Consider the following 19,941-nt stretch of genomic DNA (forward strand, 5'->3'; position numbering starts at 1 on the left):
TCCGTTTCCCAATGAGAAGGATCTCAGTCTTACTGGTGTTGATGCAGAGATTGTTGGAGGCGCACTATACCTGAATTGTGGACATACACTCAGGAATGAGTGAGGAAGGAGAGGAGGCTGAGGGAAGCCTGAACGAGAGCTGTGTGGCATCCGCAATAACACTGTAAGTTAGGAGAGAAGCTGGAAATCAGGTGTACCAATGGGGTCAGGCAGACATTGAAGAGCCAGGGTGAGAGGAGAGAGCCCTGGGGTACCACAAATGGAGAGAGAGGTGGTTGAGAGAAAGCATCCAAGTTGGACCTGGGAGAGTTGGTTCAATAGGAAGGAGGTCAACCACGCTAGAGCCTGATCCATGATGCCCAGGAACTTGCAGTGTCGATGAATCAGGATGGAGTGATTGACTGTATCAAAGGCAGAGGAAAAGAAAAGAAGGATGACGACAGCTGGCGAGCTGGAGTGAAGGTTAGAGAGCAAATCTTCACAGGTGTTCAGGAGAGCAGTTTCCGTGCTGCTGTCAGCTGATCAGGCTAAGTTCAGGCATGTAGGATTGCAGAGGACTCCACAGCAAGTGGGCATCGAGTGGGTACACATGCGGGTGCTTTGTGCATTAGAAGGGCAGCTCCTCAAAGATGCAGGTTGGGCAGTTCCAGGAACGCTTTGCAGTTGGCCAGGCCAAGTCAGGAGTGGTCACTGGGAGGGGTCGATGAGTGACACTGCAGCAGTTTGAGTTGGCGGGTGACGGTCATCGAAGGGGTGATCTTGGATACATCAAGGTGTGATTGATGAGGCAGCAGTTCAAGGGCCAAACTAGATGGAGCTGTCGTTGTAACCCCCGTTTAGAGTCAGTGATTGACTCTGCAATGAATCAGCTTTGAGCAGTCGCTTCAGGCATACCAGTTGACAATCTTGAGCTGGGACACAATGCTGTGTTGAGCTGGTCGGAGGTGCAAGCAAATGTTTGATTGGTGGAGGACCACAGCACCAGTAACTCCCTCTTGGTCCAGGTGCGGTGAACACAGAGAAACTGGTTTGGTATGGTGAACAGGGAACATTGACTAGTCTGATCCTCAGGTTGCTATGAGGCCCTTTCGGAGGGACTTGTGGATAGGTTGATAGGTTGATAAAGTAAAATTTAATTTGAAAGTGGTCAAAGTTTACACAGTTTACCTTCTGTGTGCTAAGCTGTGGGATCAGAGCATTGGTTTTCAAAACAATGTTCTTGATTTGCTTTTGTCCATACTCACGTTATCAGCAGTGTTATTGCATTGCGCATAGCAGCTCACAAGCACTAACACAAAAAATATATAAAACATGGCACCATTATCTGTTAGTATGTGATTGATTAACCAGAATAAAGGAGTGGGCCTTCAAAAATACGCTGTTTTTGCAGCATGGAAGAGTTTGTGAGATGTCACTGGAGGCTAAGCCATGCTGAACCATGAAGGAGCCGGGCCTGCAACACAATGCTGATGCACACTATCTTGACCTGCCTGAATAAGAAAAGCCGGCAGATTTCTTGAGGGGGCTAAGACTGCTATTGTAGTCATTTAGGTTTAAAACTTGCGCTTTGCCAATTTTCCCAAATTCTGGTTTTGAATGTTTGCTTCAATAATTTGCCTTCACCCTGAGACATTAAACTGGTGATAGGGCTACAAATTGGCACTTTGCTAATGTTTTCCAAATTCACATTTTTTGACTGTGTGAATATTGTGAGGGCTGAAATTTCGATTTTTTCAACATATATTTTTCTATTCCATATTTGCTGGGAGCCTGTCAAACATTAATTTTGGGAGCAGGCTCCCGACATTTAGTTATGCAAGTGGGTTGGACAGCTTATCTTTGCCCTATTGTCCGGTCCTTCCTGAAATGCACAGGTTACCTTTGAAAATGAGATGACCTGTGCATTTCAGCAACGAGTGCAAATGAAAAAGGCACCTTCTCTGAGCTGTTTTCATTTGTGCTCATTTTTGAGAATTTACTCCACTGAGTGTATTGTTTTATGAGTTTGTCACATTATATATAACTTGTGCTGCTTCTCATACGTCTTTGACCAGGATAAGTGACACCATAGCTGGTCTGATAGCACAGCGAGTAGAGCACTCGATTTGACATCCATGCAGAGCCTGCAGATGCAGGTTCGAATCCCAGCAGGGCAAAACTCAGCCTTTCATCCTTCCGAGGTCGATAAATGAGCACCGCACACCGTGGGTAATAATGAGCAGCGCTCAGATACCTGAGGGTTTGTAGCACTACATTACTACATTATTATTATTATCAACGCACAGTGGAAGGGTGAGCCGAATACTTTGCAAGGGGTTTTAACTTTTGTTCCTTTTTGATTCATGGCTCTAGATCACCTTTAGGTTGTTCTTAGTTTGTATCCCACAGAAGGAATGGGCTTTTTTAAAATAATTGGTAACCCTGAGGTTGATCTGCAACATCTTACTTGTCCCCTGGCTTGCCAATCCACAGCATCACAATTATTAGTATGATTCTAATTTTCCTTGGCCCCAATGGCTAAACACAAACCTGTGATTGGTAGTAGATAGATTTAACAGTGTATTAGAGGAGCTGGAAATCTACTCCACTACTTTACTAACATTAGGAGCAATGTACTGCTTCAGTATTCTATTATCTAAATAAAAAATAAATATACATTAATACTAAACTGAGATGGAGAATTATTAATGTGCTTCTATTATGAATGTAAAATACACTATATTGTAAGTGCAAACACGTGTTGGTTTAGAGACAAAACTGTGTAGAGAAGATATTGATATCATCTAAGGATTATCATGCACACACAGGTTATACGAATTGCTACATAGATCAATGCAGAAGGTGGACCCACAACACTATTGCTGTCCAATTATAAGCATGTGAGATGCTCAGGGGAAGTATTTTCTTGTGCACTAAAGTGCAGATACCCATCGTTCTCCAGAAACTTGCTTTAGGTGCAGCAGTATTCTCTATGCAAAACCTGCCACAGCACTCGTTGGGCATTTAGAACAGCTTTGTGGTGGAGATAAGTCTCTAGCATACAGGGTATGCTAAAAGCCATGACACTGCTATTATGTTCCTAATGGCATTTATAATGCCCAAATACGGGCATCCCATGCCACATACACCCTCATAAAACAGATACAGCCACATATAACCAAGAGGCTGATCATACGGGTTTGCAGTATAAGGCATTGTTAAAGTTGTTTCAAAAAGGAAGTATTCTTGTTTAATGCCTTCGCCCTGATCACAAACCATTTCCTTCACTACAGTCTCAAACCCCACAATGGATATAAGGGCTGCATACCAGTCCACAAAGCCTTTATCTGCACTGCAATCTATTACACGGTCTGGGCCAGTGCCACCCTGGTGAAAGGAAACTTTTCAGTTCCCTCCAGCAATTACCCACATGCTATTCTCCACCTCTTCAAACCACTGTCCACACCTGTCACATTATACATTAATCCAAATCCCCCCTCATGTGTGTCATATTAACATGTATTACTTGGCTCATGGTAAAGTGAAACAAATCTCATATTTTCCACTGAAATCCATGGGCTGCACATACAGCTCTTACTTGAGACCTTTCTTTCTGGTACTTGAGGTTTTTATTCTCCATATAAATACACACATTTATTTCATAGAATCCAAACGAATAAAATAATTTTATGAGCTTGTCATTTGTAACATGGAAACGTTTGATAGTTCTGACTCTGAGTGGCCATATCACGCTTGATTAGAAATAACAGCCATACCAGGTAGCAATAGCAAGGATTAGAAACACTGACCATGTCAAGGAAGATTCAAACTAATCATCATATTGTCTTATCTCTGCCCACTAATGTATACATTAGTACATGGCGGCACAGACACTTTAATAACGCACACTTAAACATTACCCATATCTTGCATACTCTTCAGCATACCTACTCTCAAGCAAGCACATACTATCTGCAACCCCCTGTACAAATCCCAAAACTCACACACAGCCATCTCCAAACACACACACACATTAACATTGGCCTTGTCTGTTACAATTCATCAAGTAATGATAGACAGTGAGTAAGCTCTGGGGATACCAGGGTTCAGAATGTTGGCAACCGGGAATGGAGTGGGTGAACTGAAGACCTGGCAATGGAAGCTTAATACGTGGCAATGCGGGAGTCTGATAACGGAGACACAGTGATAGCATTGCAGAGCTGTGATAAGTATGGCACAGACAATGCCTTCATAAGGCTAAGGGCAGGGTGTGGAGAAGAATTCAGACAATCCTAAGGCAGAGGCAGAGACAATGCCAAGCAGACAGCAATGTGTGCAGTGTGTGTGGTGAGGTAATGCCACAGTAAGTGATAGAATTAGCTGGGTATAGGTGGAACATTGTTTAATCGGCTGGGAGGTGCAATGGAGTGCATTGGTAAAGAAAAAGAGAGTTTCTGTCAGATCCAGAAGGAATGGAGAAATTGCTGGCAAAGCTGAGTTGGTGAGTTACGCAAGTGAGGTTAGTAAGTTGCAAGGTGTAGCAGTCCCTTCAGTCTTCATGCAGTAGATCAGCATCCAGAAGGCTCAGAAAAGTAAATTGCACATGGCATGCAGGAACAGATTAGGCTTTGGGTAATAGTGCCCCAAAAGTAGCTAATGTGGTATGTGGCAGGCCAATTTTTCTACTTGCTTTCTGAAAGGTGAATCAGCTGTAGCATCAGTGTGAACAAACAGCATGGCAACAGCAGAACAGGTGTCAACAGACAGAGAAAAACAATCTCAAAATTAATCTTCCAAGGTTGAACAAACATTATTCGAAGACTTGCAAGTATTAGAATGTCCATCAGCCCATCCAGCTACCCAGGCCAACGCACCCAAACCTTCAACTCCCCTTGTAATTCCCCAGAAGCTCAACGTCTCTCCACCCTACGCAAACTCTGACTAGTATCTTCCCTCCCACATCGAACAATAAACTCTTTCAGATTCCGTCTTAGTCTGTCATCAGTTATTAGTACAATTTAATCATCACATGTCCATTCATTTCCAGCTGTTTTCACTGCTGCTGACAACATCTAGTCCCATCTTCCTCAGGCGGGGGCGTTGGTTGAGGGGTGTTGGTCCACCACCCACTTTTACATATTTCTGCGAGCAGTTGAAGCTCCTCTGTCCTGTCTAACTGTAACCAGCATAGCACAAATATGGTGACTTGGTGGCCTTCAGCCAGTGCCCCTGGACACCTCAAAAAGTGCTTATCCTAACACTCTACTACACAAAATATAGCCCTTTTCCTCACATCGGCTTTCCTAGAAAAAGCATTGGAAGTGATAAAAAAAAAAAGTGCAAGGGATAGCCGAAATCAATGTTTGCTGGGATTTATTTATGTATTTATTCGTTTGTTCATTTATTATGCATTTCTAAGGCACTTATACATCAAGTAAATTGTGTTTTAAAGCACCCACAGGGCAACAGGGAGGGAACATGGGAATGAAAAGCACATATAACAATGATAGAGGCAGACCTACTAATTGAGAGCATTCAGAATGTGCAAGTGCAGAGAAAGAGGAAACGGATGAGGGAGTGGGGGGTAAGTGGTAGGTGTACCAAGAGTGAAGTGCTAGGGAGTGGGCAGCTGTTAGGTGACAAGGTGAGAGTGGTCAGCTGCCAATAAATTAGTAAGTGTAGGCCTGTGATGGTATAGGCCAGTGGGTGCCAAGGCAAATGCTTGGAGCGGGCCCCGGCTGAAGTCGATTGGGTGTGGGAGGCCATGACCCACAACAGGACACATAAGGGCCCTAGTCATCAACCTCAGCAACTGTGGGGTTAGCAGAGGAGGGAGGAAGAAAAGGAGGAGGTGAAAAAGAAAGTCTTGAGGAGCTTTTGAACGAAGCAGAAGGGGGGGGCTGTTCAATAGGAGGGAGCCTGCTGAGGAAAGATATCTGCCAGCAGCTCGCTGTTCAGAGAAGCGCTTTACACACAGAGAGTATGTGCTGGGGGAGGGTACAGATCTGGAGGGAGAGTATTTAGTCAGACAAAGTTTCACACAGATAGTTGATGCCAGGGTAGTGTAAAGATCTGGAGGGAGAGTATTTAGTGAGAGCAAGTTGTAGATAGCATAGTCCCCGGCCCCAGACAAATTTGATCCTTGCAGCAACCGGGAGCCAGGGAGAGTTTTTAGGGCAGGAGAGATGCAGTCCCTGGGCTTGAGACCAAGGATAAGTGTTGCAGCCCTATTCTGTATTAGCTGGAGGGGTGAAAGGAAAAAGATATTGCAGTAGTCTTGCCTAGAAAGGGCCAGAGATCTAGAGACATTAGGATTCTGGGGGAAGGGAAGGAAAGGAAGAATTCCTTTGAGGAGGTAGAATTGAAAGTGGGCCTTCTTGGCACCGTCCTGAATGTGAGGGAGGAAGGAAAGAGGGGAGTCGAAGATGACCCCCAGGTTTCTGGCTTCAGATGAAGAAGAAGGGGGAGTGGCCATAGAAGATGGCCAGAGTGAGGGGAAGAAACAGGGAGCTTGAGTCCCAATAGGAAGGATCTCAGTCTTGCTGACGGTGAGGCACAAATTATTGGAAATACCCAAGCACTGGATGGCAATTAGGCAGTCAGGAATGGTGGAGGAGGTAAGGAGATGGTCAGAGGGAAGTTTGAAGAAGAGTTGTGTGTCATATGCATAACACTGGAAGTTAGGGGAGAAGGTGGAAATGAGGTGTGCAAGCAGAACAATAAAAGTGTTAAAGAGCCATGGAAACAGGTTGGAACCCTGGGGGACACCGCAGGTGGAGATAAAGGTGGGGGAGGTGAAATAGCCGAGATAACCTGGGACAAACGGTCATTGAGGAATGAGGTCAACCAGTTCAGTGCCTGCTCCAAGATACCTCAGGTATCGTGGAGCCGTTTTATGAGGACGGAGTGGTTGACCATATCAAATGCAGAGGTGAGATCAAGTAGAATGAGAACAGCTGGAGAGTTGGAGTGAAGAGATGTCATCAGTTCCTCACTGGTATTCAGAAGAGGAGTTTCCATACCTCTGGATGCTCAGAATCCAGATTTATGGTCATGGAGGCAACCGACACATTCAATGTGCTGGGTTAGTTGGGGGAAGACCAGCTTCTCCAAGAGTTTCCTAAGGAAGGGGGTGACAGATATGGGGCAGAAGTTGGCTGGAAAAGACGGGTATGCAGAAGGGTTTTTTCAGGAGGGGGCGCAAAGGGAGGGCTTGAGGGAGGAGGAGAAAGATCCAGTAGCAAAAGAGTGGTTGGCAAAATAAGAAAGTGCAGGGGTAAGAGAGCGGAATGTTGTCCTTAATGGTTCTGAAGCAGCACGGGGAAACGTGTTTGGAGGAGACCTTCATGGAGCGGACAACTCTAGTGACCTCATCAGGTGTGAAAGGAGAGAAGGAGGAGAGAATTGCAGAGTGAGGATGAGAGGCCATAGGAGTGTAGTTGGTGGGTAGAGGAGGGGGAGAGGGACGAAAGGGTGCTCAGGATGTCCTGGGTTGCTGTAGTGAAGTGTGTGGGCAGTGCGTTGAAGTGGGCCTGAGAGGGAAGAGGTGAGGATGAGACTGCAGAAGGGTCGGCTACTACCCTGCAGATTTTAAAAAGTTCAGCTGTGTTGTTGGATGCACCAGAGACGCAAGCCTGTAAGTGGGCCCTTTTCTTGGCACGGATGAAGAGTCTGTATTGCCTTGGGAGCAGGTGACAGGTCGGTTTGTTAGAGGGTGAGCCTGAAGTCTGCCACTTCTGTTCCGCAGCTCTGCACTTGTGTTTCAGGGCTGCAGGTTCGGAGTCGTACCAGGTGCTACGCTTGGAGGCATGTTTCAGGCGAATCCTCATGACTGGGGCAAGAATGTCAAGGGTATTAGTAATGGCAAGATGGAGGTTGCTGAGAGCAGAGTCAGAGGAAGAGTCTGTAGTGGGGAGAGAAGGGGTATGAAGGTAGTTGCAAAGGTAGCATCCAACACTCATTTCATCAGACAGATGTTTGTGAATGAGGTTGGGAGGGCTGGGGGAGGTGCAGTCACAGGGCCGAAGGGACCCAGGTGAGAGGAGAGGAGAGAGCGGTCTGACCAGGATAGTAGGGTGATCAGTGGGAGGAGAGTGAGAAATCAGTGTGGATGACGGCATCAAGAGTGTGTCCAGCTGAGTGGGTGGGATCAGAAGGGAGGATGGAGAGTGAGAGCGAGGTGTAGCGGTCACGGAAGAGAGTGGATGCCGCTATTGCAGAGTCAAGGTGGATGTTGAAATCGCCGACAAGAAAAATTCAGAGCGGAACAGGGTGGTAGAGACAGGTGGCCTGTAGATAGTGGCATTGGTCAGAGAGAAGGTGGAAGAGTTGACCAGCTTGCAAATTAGGCCCTTGAAGGAAGAGTTAGGCTGGGTGGGTATGAGGGAAGAAGGGACCCACTTAGGGAATATCAGAACAGCCCCACTGCCAGCACGGGTAGGGATAGGCTTGGATATGATTGTATAGCCATCAAGGTGAAGGGAGTGAAAAGCAGTGAAGGAGCTGTCTCAGTGAGAGGAAGGATCTCGAGGTCAAGGTCTTCAATGAGGAGGCAGATTTCGGCAGAGTGTTTGATTACAGAACAAGCATTAAGCGTGGCAAGATGCAAGAGGTCTCCATCTTTGAAGGTTTTCCGAGGAGGGGTACAGGAGACTAAAACACACTTAAACAAGAGTAAAACACACTCAGACTTAACGTGAGAACAGACATCATAATGTTATCATAAAACAGAAAAATGCCATAATGCACCCAGATTAGTTCCCATTTAATTAATTGTACCTTTCCATGCATTTATTCAGAGACAAGGTAATGATGTCATATTTATCACTCATGACCTGTGGCTGCCATTGATAATACAGGGTCATTTAATGGCTCATGTTTGGCCCAAACTCTACGCTTTCACAGGACAGTCTTCATCCCAAACCATTGTCAGCCACTGGTGATCACCTCCCAACAACCAAGTTGAAGCTACTTGGAAGTACTTGTAAGTGCAGGGGGATGGCAGTTGTTTCCACCACTTGTCCCATGATAAGACCCTTAGCAGACACATATGTGTTTTTTTGACTGGAGGGCAAGGAGTGCTTGGAAGTACAGAATGGAAACATAGCTATTTGATAGTTCTGTTTGTTGTAATGCCCATGCCCTACTACTGTTATCACTGAGCCAGAAGTCACAAGGGCAGCTTGAGTGGTAGAAATTTAGGAGTCAGGATAGCAGCTGCTACAATTAGCATCCCCCAAACAGAAATCCATGACAACTGTCATATCTATCCAATCACAGGATTCTGTCCAGATGTGATCCTTTAGATCTCAGTGTACATCTTTCACTTGTAGGATTCATTATTTCCAATTATACACTGGACCAGTTTTAGCTTGCTGAACACAAAAGTAAAATCCATCAGTAATCAGATGAAACCCAGCTATATCAGAAATAGTTCCTTGGTCAGGGAAATACATTCCTAAAAGAATCCCTCACCACCACCGTATAAACATGTATGGCAAGACCTACCTTAAGCTTAGCTCTGCAACAAGTAGCTTGTCCTCATTACCAACAATTTGGAACTCGTACAAATTAAACTATAGTTCATGGTCATTAGACTACTTCTAACCGCATCTTGCTAACAGTACCGTTTTGATCTTATTGCCAGTGTAGAATACTTCAGTACTGATGAGCAAGTTCTGAAAGAGATTTGGATCAGGGATAGTACTAACAAAAACCCTCTCCATAGAATGTAATGGGCAGATGTTAGCAGTTATGTTCCCTTGAAGTGCCAGGCAATTTATGTTAGCCCACAGCACTTCTTTGATTACTTGCCAATTCTCAAAAGGGGGGACAGCCTATCCTCCACCATATAGCACACAAACTAGGGAAGGGTTTGCCCAAGATCAGACAGTGTAGCAGACACAAGAGCTGTGAATGTAACAGACACAGCAACCAGAGTAAGCGCAAATGAGTCCACCGCAAGGGCAGTCGCAACACGCCCTCATGCAGACACAGCAGTATTCAAACACGGGACAATTACTGACAACTAGAATAGGAGGTGCCATTGTAGTAGGAGGGAATACTTTCACAAGTACGGGGAATGCATATACCCACAATAGGACAGCTCACAGGGCATATTGATGTGTTCAGTACTATCAGTGACACCGGACCCCTTAAAGGAACCAAGGGTTGATGTGACTATAGTAGGCACATCTTTTTCTTTTCTTTTCTAGTAGACACTGGGGCTACTCCTTCATGTATATAAGAGGGAAAATATCCAATGTTGGGAATTTCCATGAATGGTCAAGGGTTCTCTGGAGTTACGCGTCGAGTTCCTTTTATTGACAAATTACCAGTCTCTATAGGAGAATGTGACATGCCTGTTCCATTGTTGTAATCATGACATACACCAGTTAACATTTTGGGAAGAGACTTGATGACAAAAGTTAACATGACGGTTTCATTCACTGATGAAGGAATAGTGTGTTCCACTCCCGGAATACACTATGTAAATGTTGGTGAATTCATACTAGAGTTCACAGGGCAAATGGCTCTACGAGTCGTTCTAGTAGAGCCAGAGGGTTTTCTCTATGGGGTGATCATTATACTAACATGGCTACCTAGGTTAGTGGGGAAGACTGTGAGGATACCTGACAAATTCTTGTTCCGACCACAGATACCTATGGACGAAGAGGGAGGACAGACTATCCCTCTAGAGTTAGAAGCAGCCATAGTATGAAGGGAAATGGCAATGCTTGAAGGAACAGATGATCAGGGTAGACCATGGAGAACAGTAATAGATCTCGAAGAAGAGTGCAGGTTGACTGACATTGCTGATGATGATATATTTAGAGAAGACGCAAAAGACGATGAAGCAGTGTTCTTTATCATGCTTATGGTAATACAAGAAGGGTTAATCATTTGCCGAAAACCCAATTAATGGAGATCCAAGGCATTGCACCACAAGAAGAGCAGGAGTCATGGAAACGAAGGGCTGTACTTTATCCCGCACAGAATTATTATGGCACAGGATAGCACTCGAAGCCGGTGATGTCAGTAGCATTGTTAAAGGTAGCGCTTGAACAGCTGCACTACACGGCCCATGTAACTAGGTAAAGTCTTGTTGCAATGATTGCGTAAGACTGGTTTGTTCCAAATTTGTTAGAGCATGTTGCATTCTTTGAAGTGAATTGCATCGTGTACCAAAGGTTTACCGCTGGGCATACACTGAGAATGATTAGAAGAGTAATATCTCAGCCGAATGGTCCTTTTCACCATTTACATATTGATTATGTTGACATGCTGCAGGTGTGTAATGGAAACAGGTATCTGATAGTGGTGGAGCTTCCCTTCTCTTGTTGGATCTAGGCAGGTCCATGTACACACCCTGACGCCTCTTGCAAAGCAACATTTTTAGTACATGAATTCCTTCCAAGATGGGGTCTGTGTGAAGTGCTGAGATCCGATAATGGGTCACATTTTCTTAATAAAGTGTTCAAACAGATAGGACTATTATTTGAGTATTGTGCATATGTTTTCTTCTGCTTATCACCCGCAAGCAAATTGATTATGTGAGAGACTCTACGGCCTTGTTAAAGAAAGGATTGCCAAAATCAAGCTAACTCTGAAGAAGGAATGGCTACATTGCCTGCCCTTAGCATTATACTCCGTAAGGAATCAACCAGGTTCAGACCACCACCGCACCCCACACGAACTAGTGACAGGGAGGCAAATGAAAACTCCTCTTATACCTCCAATGAATAGAGCAGAAGTGATGCCCAGACTACAGTGAAACTGTTAGTTGATAAGATGCATAAATATTTGAAATGTATGACCTCTAGCATCTCTCTCATTTAAGATCAACTCAAGTGCCAGAGGGGTCAGTCTCAGAACACAGATGAAAATCATCCAGCGCCGAATCAAGTGAACTTTTATCAGCACCTACATTTTTTATTGGTGACACTGTTCTGATTAAGAATTTCACCTGATAGTGTCAGGAGTCACGTTTCAATTGTCCCTTTTTCATTGAAAATACAACCCCCTCAGCAGTGAAGGTCCAAGGCAGGCGAGCTTGGCTTCACTTGAACACGGTAAAATTGTATACCAGTGAGACCGCCCGCCATATCTCCTTGTCCCGCTCCTATTGTTGCTGATCCAAAAGCAAGACAAGAAGAAGAATTTCAGCATGTGCAGACTTGATCGATGATGAAGAAGAACAATAAATCAACTAGTTGAATAATGCAGCTTTTGCATTTGGACTAAGATTCAGTTGGACACTCCTTATATATATGTTATAGCACGAGTGCAAACCCCTTGCTGCAAGCCTTAGGAATCATTTGAAAAATGAACATTAGAGATTTGTTGACATATCAAAGGTATGCCTAAGCAACAGTTCCTCATTAAAAACTGGAAAAAAGAACAGTATCCAGACTAATTTCTTGGTGAATATTTGTTCTACGTATTTCAATTCCATGGTGCTGACCGATAGCAATGTGCATCAGTTTGTGCTTGCAATTTTTGGCTTTATCCTTCAAGCTTATGCTGCTCTTGTCAGAAGAGACGATGTTCACACTTTTTTACAGAATCCCAAAAATGGCCCTGTGATTAGGAGGTTGTTAATTGTAATCATTGAGCATATACAATAGCACCAGGAGACATTGCAATTACAGGAGTACAAATTGTGTCTTTTTCCTTAAATGATCACACTAGAAATAAGGAATGTTGAAAGTAGTACGCTTTTTAGGAATGAGCAAGCCCGACCAGTTCCAAAATGTCATAAAAGTTGGGCATCAGTATTCTGGTGTATGATATATGCATGTTCGATTTCTATTTTTGTCTTTCTGTTTCTCCTAGTTCACACTCTCTATTTCATCGGTCCAAATAAGGTGGATGTCCCTTTGATCTTCCCCACTACGGGAACTACTTCTAATTTATATATTTCCACTGAGGAAGAGGCTATTATGATTTCCCCTAATGCAGGAATTGCTTTTGATCCGCCTTGTTCCACTAAGATAGAGGCTCCTTTGGTTCTTCCAAAAGAAAGCACTCTTTTTGATTGGCTTTGTGATTATTATGCAGCTACTGACCTTGTAGAAGTAAGATACAAGAGAAATACAGAGGAAGATAATGAAGTGATAAATACTTATCAAGATAATGCAGCACACTTGGGTAATAACATGTGGTATCAGCACATGATAAAGGTGGGAGAAAGTACATCCAAGGAGGGTTGCTACGTCTGCTTCCCCATACCTTATGCCAAGGATGCAGTGCAAACTTTTATTTCAAGAAAAATCCCAGAACATGATGCCAAATGACCTGTTCATCTTGCAGCATGTATGACCAGAGGACAATTCCATGGAAATTGGGCCACTCTGCGGTAGAGATCGAAATGGTTGTTTCCATTCCAGGATGATTACATCAAGACCACGCAGATGGAAAAGAAACCTGCATTGAAGAGCAAGATGCTTACATATCCGGTGATAGGACAGGAAGAGGTCATTGTTGCAGAAATGAAGATACTGAACTGCCCTGCTAAAACTTAAGTAACTGGATGGCCTGGATGTTGGGAACAAACTCAGGTTTTAGTCTACAGTCGAGTGAAATCCAAGAAGGGATGGGAAGAAGGTCTAATTTCCTGTGCAACTCACTTACTGAAGGCAGAATATGTACAAGAAGTACAGAGAGTGAACAATGGATAAATCATGGGCTAAACCTGCCAAACTTATGACGTGGGTAGAATATGTATCAGGTCCTATGTTCATGATCCCATTTGTAAATGTGACATTGTGCTTCCGGAGAGATGGAAGAATTAGTGTGGGAAATAACAAAGGCTGCAAAACAACAGTTGATGTCTCCAGAATGGGAGCAGGGACAGCCATCCTGATGGATCATTATTGGGCGTTTGGGTCCAGAGCCTACATGAAGCTTCCCAAGGAGTGGGGAGTGACATGTTCCTTAGTGCTAATCCATGTTCCAGTGCTAGTGATTCCTCAGAGTGACCTGAAGATTGAGGAATTTCCAAAAGTAGATTCTCTTTATAGAAAGCTAAGATCGCTTGAACTTCTCATTCGAACCAAGAGAGGGAATTACTTCTTAGCTAAATCAATAGACACATATGACTCTATTCCTTATGAGCACAGGTTGTTCAGCAAGACTGCTTCAGCATTCATGAATATTTTTACGCCTGGGATCCAGACAAAGGGCAATGCCAAATGGTTGCAGATTACCAGATGGGAACATTTGCAGACCATCAACACCCCCATAAAGGGATTCAATGCTATCAGGGAAGAGCTGAGAGCCATAAGAATGATGTCCGTACAGAAAAGATATGTCCATGACATGATCACAGCGATGGAAGGAGGAGTTTTGTGCCAGAATTGGGTCATCATGTTGCACGTTAATACCTTATCACAATGACGAGAATGGGACCTTGACAGAAGCCATAATGTTGCTGACAATCCTGTACAACAAGATAGATAACGAGGCAGAAGACATCACAGATTAATGATGGTTTGGGTCCATTTTCTCATTGGTCCCACAGTGGATGGTGACCATCTTCATGTTTCTTGGAGCAATATTGTTGGTGGTAATATTTGGATTCTCTGTGATCAGGATAATAATTACACAGTGCAAGAAGACAGCAAAGAAAGCGGTAGGAATGAAGATCATAATTGATGTCGAATCAGTGTTTAGACCTAAGGAGTTGACAGATGTAGATGTAAAAAAATACATAGAAACCAGAATCACAGCACCTGCGGGAACAAAGTTCCTATATCCAATGAATCACAAGAAGTACTTGGGACAATCGATTTATTGTAACCCGAATGGACATGGCAGTTACATGACTTTCAGTGTTAATGAACCTGTAAAATCAGCAGGATCCCGAAAGGAGGGATGAATATTTAGAACCCGAAGAAGCACTTCTTCAAGAAAAGAAATCAAGATGCAGAGATTAATGAAGATGTGGTTGATAAATCAACCAGAGGTGGGAGTGTTGAGGAGCAGACAACTGCCTCTGCAGGAAGTCCTGCCCCTGCTACTACCGGCATGCTGGAAGCTTGAAATAGTGCCATGTTTTACACCAGCATTTGTAACTATTCTCCGTCATCTTCGAGAAAGGTACCCACTGAGAAAACCCTATCAAATGTATCCCTGAAGAGATGACAATCTGAGGGAAGAACTCCCTGAAGGAATATGAAAAGGAGCAGAAAGAGGAGTTGTTGACGTCGCAAGAAATTAGTGTGATGCACTGAGAAGACTGGCTGATGAAGAGAATGTATGGACGTAATAGAAACTGATGACAAAGTAAAGAATTGAGCTAACTTTAATGTGCGAAATGAAGATTGCATGTGTGAAAAGCACTGTAGAAAATGTAAGCCGTTTAATAAATGTACAGCCGCAGTAACGCAAATAGACTAAGTGATCATCGAAGCTGGCTATATGTAATGAATAGACTGCAGGTGAAGCCCCCATTACATAGAAGCTGGACATCAGTGTCGCAATTTTAGTAAGTTCAGACCATGAAGAGAGGGGCTGAAGACTGTGTCGCAGCAAAGAATTAGCTGGGCGCATAGAAGAAGCGAGAAGGGCCATCTGGCCTGGTGTAAAGACTGAAGGCAGCCAAGAACTGCTTATCTATCCTCAAAGAACAGTGAACATGAGAGGGTGAATTATCCCTCGTTAAGGTGCAAAGAACGAACACCATTAGTGTCAAGTTTATTAATTCAAGAAAATTAAATGCTATATAATGGGCCGAAATTGTGGTCTCCTGTCACGTGAGCTGAGGATGCGAATAGAATTGGACAAGCAGTCCAGAACTTTTATTAGCATGTGCCCATACTCCCTTATATTCCCAGAGACGATAATACATTGCAAGGTCAAGAAGGCATGGGTGATGAGAGATGAAGGGCTAATTGGGTTGGACGGTACAGTTCAGTCTACCCCCTGGCACCTGGGTCTGAGCTCACATCCTGCTAAGTGAATCAAATGTTTCAGAAGGGCACGAGCATGCCAACCAATTGTAGAGGGCCATATAAAGAAGGGCCTTATAGTTTGAGAGACAATGGAGTACCATGTTTCTAATAACTGATGAAGATGACTTGCACTAGGAGTGGGCATGAGTTGTCCTTCTGACTGTAGAGACCCAATCACAATCCCAGTCCCTATAGAAAGTATGCTTAGATGTTCCCCCGTACATTTTTCTTATTTGCCACGTAGTATGACATCGCGTATGATGAGTTTTTACTATATAAGTACATCTTTTAATGAAATGCCTTGAGAGAGAATGCTGTGCGACATCCGTTAATGTGCGTTGTAACTCCCTGTTTTAGATAATTTATAATAAAACTGTAAAAAGACTTTGCCTTCTTCCTGAGTTGGTCTGATTATTGGAGTACTGAGTTATTCTGTTCGCATCCACCTGCATGACACGCTACCTAAATTAAGGCCCCATGGTCAAAAGTGCTGACTCTGTGCTTCTTTTCCTAGTTTTCCTGATATTGGAGTCCCGTAGAGTCCCAGTCTGCCCAGGATTCTGTGCTGTGAGGAGCTGCTGCTACAGACTGTGTTTGGAGAATTTAACTTTTCTGGCCCTTTAAACTGGTAGACTCCACCCTTAAAAGGGTGTTGCTGGCGCGAAGCGCTGTGCAGAGTCCCGTAGAGTCCCAGTCTTCCCAGGACTCTGTGCTGTGAGGAGCTGCTGCTACAGACTGTGTTTGGAGAATTTAACTTTTCTGGCCCTTTAAACTGGTAGACTCCACCCTTAAAAGGATGTTGCTGGCACAAAGTGCTGCGCAGAGTCCCGTAGAGTCCCAGTCTGCCCAGGATTCTGTGCTGTGAGAAGCTGCTGCTACAGACTGTGTTTGGAGAATTTAACTTTTCTGTCCCTTTAAACTGGTAGACTCCACCCTTAAAAGGGTGTTGCTGGCGTGAAGTGCCGCGTGGAGTCCCGTAGAGTCCCAGTTTGCCCAGTCCGCCTCAAGACGGCGAAAGATCGGGCAATCACCAAGAAGAGCGTAATCAGTGGAAAAATGGCGGTTCCAGGGCCTCAGACGAGGCTAAAGACGCTGTTCGAGCGCCGGCAGTCGAAACTGCCTAGAGCACCCGGCATTATGTCGTCCCCTAAAAGAAATGGTGAGTTAAGCGCCAAATTGTTACTGTCAACTTGCACTCAGTTACCTGTGCCATCTTTACAGTCGCTTACCTCAGTGCTTTTAAACCCCAGTCCTGAGGTGGCGGGCATAACACAGGCACTGACTCCATTAACTATACAACAGTTACATGCCGAGTTACACGTCTTACCTGAAGCTATATCCGACGTACCCGACTCACCTGAAGTTTCACAGGAGGTCATGCTTGGAGGTGAGGCTAGAGCCACGTCGCAGAACTCCGGCGGGATCGAGAATGCAGATGGGATCGAGAATGCAGAGGACTTGGGATGCGGCCCCTTAAATAACATCACTATCGACCCCTCGCTGTTCCAATCTCTGTTCGATGTCACAGACACTGAATTACTTGAAATACAAGTTCCCTCAAATTCCATAGAACAAAGGGAAGTGTTGTTCGATCCTCAACTCAAAGGCGTCCAAAAGAAATCCCTTGTGGGTCTTGAAGTGCGCCGATTGCCAACCCAGGCTGAATCAGCGGCTGGATGTCAATCGGCATCCACATTGTATTCAGCTGACTACGGCTCAGCATCATCCACCGAATCTTCGATCTAGCCCCGCACCTGTGTGAGCAATCGTTCTCTAGCTCCACCTTATCTCAAGCAGACGGTGTTTGCTTTTCCAGTCGCCCGCGACGAGGCACGAACAATTAATCACGCAACTGCAAACTGGAATGCGCAAGATAGCCCAAGCTGCATTTTGAGTGACACCCGAATGGCCATGGGACTCGGAGCCGTCGGCCCACATAGTGCCAGTATCGTTATACCTAACAGGGAGGCACTAAACCTTGTGGAACCTGACCTACTCAACGTAAAAACCACAGTGTTCGACCCCTCCCAAAGAAAAACGTCTGCTCAATTAAAATCGAATTTTGACGTTGTTGAGAGGGAAGCGCGTTTGACTAAACGCTTGACTGAAGACTACATGCAAATAAAAGACAAACTAGTGAATAGCTTTTCGCTTCCAGACAAAATAAAATCTGTGGTGAGTAATGTGGCTTTGAGTTCACCCTCAAAAAGTGTAAGCTCCACAGAGGCTCGCTGTTTGACAAATAATAGAGAAAGAACAAGTACCCCTCAGATGAACAACAAGCAAGCAAACGTGAACTCTCACGGGACAAGAGGATTTTCGAACGTGTCAATGCACCGTCACTGCAATGAATCAACATCTGAGAAGTCACAAAATAATGAAGACTACTCAGCAGTCTCTAATGAAGGTATACCGAATCAGCCACACAATGAGCAGTCACATAAAGAGCAAGACTCGGAAAGTGCCCTGAAGGCAAACATCTCAGTGGCTGCATCAATCCAAATACATAATAATGTGTTAGCTGCCCCGTCTTTGGCATTGTTGCCATTTGTAAAACTGCATGAATCTCTGAATGATTCTATAAGAGATCAGGGGGCAATAATGGCCAACTTGGATAATAAATTGTCCGATTTAACACACAGTTTCGTGTTGTTACAACAAAAAAATGAAATGGAGGCGAATTTATCACTGCAATGGCAAAACAGATTAAGCGACCTGGCAATGAAAGAGCACACCAATTCAGCTGACCTTATGGATGCCATTCTTGAATGCATGAAATGGTTTTGCCATTTGGACAAAAATCGTCTGAATGTCCCCCCTCTCTGCTCTAATGCACATGGGTGTCAACACGTTAAGGCCAGAGTAAATGCTGCCAAAACACGCACTCCACAAGAAGAGACGAGACCCACTGTTCAGCCTCCTTTTTGTCCGGTGCAGGCAGTAGCTGTAAAAGCATCAGTAACAGCCGCCACTCCATCATTCTCAGCCGAGACGGGAGAAAAAACTCAGGTACAGACACCCTCTATTGTGACAGTGGAGTCTAGCTCCATTGCTGAAATGCCGGCAGCGCCAGTGCAAAACAACACAAAGGAAAACCATTGCAATACCTTTGGCATTTTCTTGGGAAACGCAAACACTTTAGATCTCTCCACGAAAATATTTGATGTCACCAACAACCAGAAGTCAGTTGTGAAAAAACGACAGAGAAAGCAAAATCCTGCAAAAACTAAACAGTTCATACGAAATCTGTCGACACCAAGCAAATTAGGCCTTTTCCAGCGGGCGTCCCGTGGTAAGACACAACCATCCTCAGCAGATAAACCCAATCAACAGGGGGAGCCGAAGAAGGCCGAACGACCGACTGTTCAACAGGAGAAAAATCCAAAAAAACGTATAAGGCTGGACTCAGAAATTAAAATAGCAGAGTCAGTAAAATAGTCATCGGACCTCGGTGATTGGTCAACGTACTCTATCGACGCAGATGACGATACCGCAAGAGAGGAAAATGAGAGTTCCCTTGGAGCAAATTTGCATGCTTTGACTCCTGTGCCTGAATCATCCAATCATTCGCCCTGTGGATGCAGAGCGAATAAAAGCAAAACGAATCAAACAAACAATGGTGAGGTTGATCGTACCTTGGCCTCTAAAATTGCTTCAAGGAACCCGGCAATTGAACCAAAGGTGGCGACTGAAAAAAGAAACCAGTCAAATACAGCTCTTAATCCAAGAGAAACCCAAGCGCAAAGGTCAAACAATTCTGTCCAAGAACCCCAAGTGCGTTTTGAAAAAAATTCCGTCACAAAAAATTCGACTAGGAAAGTTCGAATTGAAAATATATTTCCGGACGGTAATGAAGTAAATCTAAACAGAAGTAATGTGATGCGCCTATTTCATGTTATTCCATCATTGCGCACAATTACTTCAGATGACTTTCGTATTGTAGAATATCTATCAGAGACCTGTTCAGATCAGGTATTACTACACGTTCGCTCACATGCAGTAGAAAAAA

Source organism: Ambystoma mexicanum, chromosome 5q, assembly GCF_040938575.1.
Source record: "Ambystoma mexicanum isolate Mex_15411 chromosome 5q, UKY_AmexF1_1, whole genome shotgun sequence".
In the NCBI taxonomy this organism is placed as follows: Eukaryota; Metazoa; Chordata; class Amphibia; order Caudata; family Ambystomatidae; genus Ambystoma; species Ambystoma mexicanum.